The sequence below is a fragment of the Miscanthus floridulus genome, chromosome 18, assembly GCF_019320115.1.
Source record: "Miscanthus floridulus cultivar M001 chromosome 18, ASM1932011v1, whole genome shotgun sequence".
NCBI classification, from domain to species: Eukaryota; Viridiplantae; Streptophyta; class Magnoliopsida; order Poales; family Poaceae; genus Miscanthus; species Miscanthus floridulus.
In genome coordinates, this window is record NC_089597.1 from 38,603,174 (window position 1) to 38,609,173 (window position 6,000).

Below are 6,000 nucleotides of genomic sequence, written 5' to 3' on the forward strand. Positions count from 1 at the left end.
AAACCGAGTTTGATAGATAAAGCGGAAGCAATTAAGTTCAAAAATAAAGTTTCCAACATAGTTTGATACAGTGCCAAGTAGGATCATGGTCCACAAAAGCAAGGATAGGGATTAATAAAGAAGCCTGCCCAAGGCTTACTCCTCATCCACGGCGGGATAGAAGCAACTCTTGCAATAACCATGATACACAGTGCCATCTGTAACAATGGGAAATAAAACCCTGAGTATGAGAAGGTGCTCAGCTAGACTTACCCGTCATGAACCAGAAATAAAATGACTCCAAGGATTATGCAAGGCTGTATAAGTGGACGTAACTCGACAACATTTTGCATAAAGGCAATTGACTCATTGTATAATTACGATTCCTTTATTAAGTTAATTATAACTATCCATTTCTAGATTAGCAACTATCCTGTGCCAAACATGTGGTATATCAATTTAAAAGGATACAATAGTAACCATAGCAGGTATTGTAATTCCATATTCATCCGAACCATCATGTTTCATAACACAGTTACTATGATGTTGGGACTAGCTAAGTTTCTCACTATCCAGGAGAGACGACGATTCGAATCGATTTCAACCAGCTGGGAATTTATTCCTAACACAAACCCAGGTCTACCAGCCATGATAGCCTTAGGTCACCTTTGGTATAACTCAGGTACACATTTCGCGGGTCCGTACTGCGCCGCACAATCTGGAACACCAGATGCCAGGACGTTCAGGCCTAGCCTGCCCTTGGGCTCAGTCTGATCATTCCTCGGAAGGAGCGCACAACAGAACGGGTCCCGGCCTGAGTTGAACTACTCGGCTTCGCGGTCGGAACGAGTTATCCAGCCAGCTAAGTGAGAGGCATGCGTTCAATCTTGTCAGAAGCGCCAACAACGGTACGGTCCTTAATCGACACAGACGGGGATAGATCCACACCCAAGACCTCCATGTCTTGTTGCTTCTCTATCGTCATCCCGCCCGGTCTCGATTTTCTTTTACCCCATGGTTCTGTTCCACGATAGCAAATATAGCCAACCGTGCTCCGGTATCCACCTATATCTCGCAGGTGACAGGACATCACCCGACTTCCACCGGTCTAAGCATGGCTAAGCATATATTCGATCCTGGACCTATATCGGTTAAAGGTGTAATATCTGGACAAGGAATTTATATGCATCAAGTGGTTCCATTAAACTCTTATAACCTAATGCATCAATCATAAGTACTTAAGTAAATATTTGTAAAATACTGGGAGACTTAGAATGCTCCGGGGCTTGCCTTTCAGAAAAGAAGTAGGGCGGTGGTTAGGGCACTCTGGAAGCTCTTCAGGATTCTGCTCCACGCCTTCGGGAGCTGCGGCTTGCGGATTCTCCTGCTGGTCCCCTTCCTCTGCTTCTTCGAATTCCAGCAACGGTATCTCTTCCTCTGATCCTAGATGCATGAATATGGCATAAGTATTACGAATGCATATATGTTAACAAGTGCATCATGTTTATTGAGTAGGTGCATATCTCTTCTCGATTATTTAATTACTACTTCCACAATGCATCTACTATATTCACAAAACAGCAGCTATTTGTTTCACTCATAACTGGAGTTCTACTAATCCAAATGCAGTGATCCTGGACTTTCTGGAAAGCTTATCAAATTATCTACAACTTTGTTATTAACCATTTTTACAGCAAACATCATCCCTATCATGCAACTTATCAAACTACAGAATCTGTCCGGAATCCTTTTAAATTTGCATTTTAAAGCAACGATACTTCTACTTCATGTAATCACTCAAAATTTGACAACATAAAGTCTACCAACAGTTTAAGCATACCAAATACATTTAAGATAATATAATGGTGAAGCCCAAACTATTTATTGAAATGCCTTTATTATTTTACTTAGATATTTAGGTTAAATAATAAACATATACAAAATGTGCATCATAAATTCTCAGAAAATTACAGTGGCTTACTAGTGCTACCAATAGACTACTGTAAAAATTTCATACCATTTTGCCAAGCAGAACATCCTATACAAAAATGACAAGGCAGCAAGGCTTGAAATAGCAAAAATAGAAAACCCTAGTGAAAAGTGTCAAGCAACAGATTTCCTATTTTTCTTAGCATCCTTATGGTACTAGGATTACCTCCAACAAATTTAATGAATTTAGGATTCATAATTAATTTATAAAAATTCATACAAGGATTAACTATTTATAAAAGAAAAATCTATAACTATAAATCTACAAATGCACTGATCTTAAAATTTTTACCAGAGTTCATACATGACAAGAATAGCTTACCACAAAAATTTCATAATTTTTGGAGCACATGAACTCTAGATATAAAATAAACAAATTTGCATGCATTCAAAAACACATTTCAAATCTCTATTTAAATCTCCAAAAATTTCTACTGTAAATATCAAGAATATATTTTTCCTAAATACTACACTTCCTAAGGAACACTACCAAATTTATTTCACAATTTTTGAAGCTACCAAGCTAGAGATCTAAAAATTACAAAACACACTCAAATCTGAAATTTTTGAACTAGCTTTAGAATAAAGGGTCGCTGACAGTAGGGACCCACGCGTTAGTTGGACCCACGCGTCAGCGACGCGAAAACAGAGCAGCGGCGCTTGCGCAAGCTTGCGCGGCCACGGCTCGTCGACGGCGAGTTCGCCGGCGGTGAGGTCTTCACCGCGTGACCTACGTGACCTAGCGCACCGGTTGAGCTACACGGTGGAACCTCTCGTCGGTGCTAGCAACGGCGGCGGCGCTCATGGCGGAATGGAGGTGCGGGCCGACGGCGAGACGCCGATGGAAGCTACGGCGGCTCCAACTAAGGCTTGGACGAGCATCTCTAGACCATGGCTAACCTGTATCACAAGCTATCACAGCCGATGGTGGACAGAGGCGACGTGGCCACGGTAATGGGGCTAGCGGCGGAGCTCCGGCGAGGCGTTGTGCGTTGCGGTGGCTTACCAAGCTGGAACAGCGGGCAATGGGGGATGCAGGGAGTTGCTGGGAAGACGTTGATGCTGTTGCAGTGGCGAATGGGCGGCTCAGCGCTGGCTGGAGCTGGCTATGGCGACGGCGGAGGTGTAGGCCGAGCTCGGCTGTCGCTGCGGCGAGGAAGGAGGAGCAGAAATTGGAAATGAGGCACGGGATGGATCGGGCAGGCGCTGGCGGTGTTAAGGCCGCGCTCTGGCTCGTCACTGCCGCGCTGGGCAGAACGTCGGCGACGCGTGGCCAATTCCCGCGCCACGCGGCAGCTCGGCTCTGAGCCGGTCGGCCACTGAATCCATCGATTCAGTTCGTTCAGTTAACGCAATGCCGAGCCTGACGACGAGTTTTGCCATCCATTTAACTGCTAATCCGTGGCTCCAAAGTATAAACAGTCTGAATAGGATTTGTAGAACCATGTACCAGCTACAACTCTTGTCAAGGAACCATGTTCTAATTCGCAACCGAATTCAAGTTAGATCACCCCCAAGGTTGGCTTGTCAGCACTGTCGGTCGAATATGACTTAGCAAAAATTTGAAGTGTTCAAAACAGTGAAAAGCTGATTTTTGTGAGTCCATTTCAAGCATGTTAGAAGCTAAATTAGTCAATGACCCAAAAATAAAAGTTGTTCCTTATGTCAAATACTACAACTTTGCTTTAGTGATCTCCTCCATGCAAGGTCTCTAACACCTAGTTCAAACTTGGTCAAACATGTCACATTTAAATGATGATACACATCAAAGCATGGCTTAATGACCTATTTACCCCTAACCATGAATATCAAAGTTGTTCATAATGATACTCTAAACATGTTTAAGCCATTTGCAAGGTCATTCAATCATTTCATGTAGTAGTCACTCATAGGGCTAGCTAGTGTAATCACATGAAGCTTAAGTGTTGGTTCATGAAATGTGACCATTAACAAAGTCCTATTTGCTTAACCTAGGTGTTGCTATAAGTTTGTGTGACTCACATCCACCAAGTACCCGTGTCCACCAATGATCATATGCATAGACACATGGAGACATGAAATAACGAGAAAAGTTGCATATGTTTAAGAAACATGCGATAACAAGCAAACGTTGCAGATGTTTCAATCCAATGTTTTAGTTGTAAATGCTTGTTTATGAATGCTTGATGATCATGCTCATGTTATGCAAGTCAAGTTATGCAAGGCTAACACCCGAGGTGTTACATAAATCATGTGTCATCGCGTGTTAGACCACATCTGATCATAGCACACAGCAAAACTACAAATATTTACTTATTGGTCATATTTCGCACCGATAGTTGGCGTCGTTCGTGGGGATGTCCACCACCAGGACTCCATGGCTCACCGGTGGCTGCTCTACCTTTGGCCTGGCCATGGCTCCTCCAGCCCCCTCCAGCTCTGACCAGGCGGGTGAACCGTGCGCTCCTTCGTCGGGCGAGATAGGGAGCCCAGCTTCCCTCCTCTCCTCCTCCACAACCAGCGAGGGAGGGACCACAAGAGTCACCTCCGACCCGGCCTCTGCCATCACCATGGGGATCACCGCCATCACAGCCACCACTGTGCTCACGACCGATCACACCGCCACCAGCCTGCTTCCACCTTCGCTAGCCGCAACCCACCGTAGGCTGGTCTCCACTCTTCTCGCACAAGAGGTGGAGAGATCCCTAGTCCTACAGGCTCCTGGCCACTACCGCACAAGTGCAGGTTAGTCACGCTCAAAAACTCAACTATAAGAACAAAGGGAAGCATGAATACATACCCAGACAAAAGCGGTAGAACCTTGATGCCCCGACCGGTTGACAACGAGCCGACCGGACGAGGATCACTCGGGGGTCGTGAGCCGTACCCCTTCAGATCGACCGAGGGTGGGGGCGACCCGGCTGGTCCCCATTCGGCCAACGAACGGCCATGGCCGCCAGCTCATGGTGAAACCACCGGAGCAACTGGCGGGGCCCGTTGGGGGTCGCGCACACGCATCGACCCCGAAGACACAGGGGAACGATCACGTCCCCTGACCGACCGGCATGCTCCGCCACACTCGGAGCAGGGGGTTGCGAAGCCAACGATGCCTCAGAAGGGCACGGCGACCGCGCCTGCTTCGCCTCCCGTTCGTAGGTGTCATCCTCGCCCGTGGCGTGTTTCCTTGACTTAGGAGCATCACCGCGCATCTCCGTACCGCGCTCGCCGTCGACAGGCACAACTGCATGCTCACGGTGCTCCACCAAGGTCACAACATCGCCCCTGTCTCCCTTGTCCTCCGAGGAACTCGCGTCATCACCTGTCTCTATGGGCTCCTCTGACTCGAGCTCTGCCTCCACGTCGCTCCGGCTCTCGCCACCATGGACTCATTGGTTGGTCTCCTTCTCCTTATCAAACCTCCTCCAGACCATCTTGGTTTTCTTCTTCTTCTTAGCAAGTGCGGCCCCCTCTAGGTGGCTTGCCTAGCCACGCCTTCTGTCCCTCTCGAAAGATGAAGCCAGGATTTATACACCACGAGCCCCTGTGAAACAGGCGGCTTAAAATCGATCTAAAGATCAAAACAGAAAGGAAAAAAGGTCATGGGAAAGGAGTATACCAGATCGGACAGCTTCGCGGCATGGAGAGGTCCGGGCATCCCTTCGAGGGACTCATATTTTCCCCCCAACTGTAGCACCTGATCAAGATAACTCTAGACTTCATCACTTGACAACTCCTCCGGCGACGCGCGGTCGGGATCCATCGGGCCAGAGTATTCCCACATAGGTCGCGTTCTCTCCGCTAATGGGCTGACCCGACGGCAGAAGAAGGTATGGAAGACCCACAACCCATTGAGGCCATGCCGCATGAGCCTCCGAAGCTCCATCTCAATGATCTCCAGCTTGTTTTGCCGATGGGCAGGACCCCACAACCAACTTTCCCTCCTCTCCAGCCTCTCCCTGGTGAACGTCAGGAATGGCACCTTCGTTGGGTTCCTGATGTAGAACCACTCACCATGCCATCCCTGGTTGGAGTCACTAGGGGAGTACGATGGGT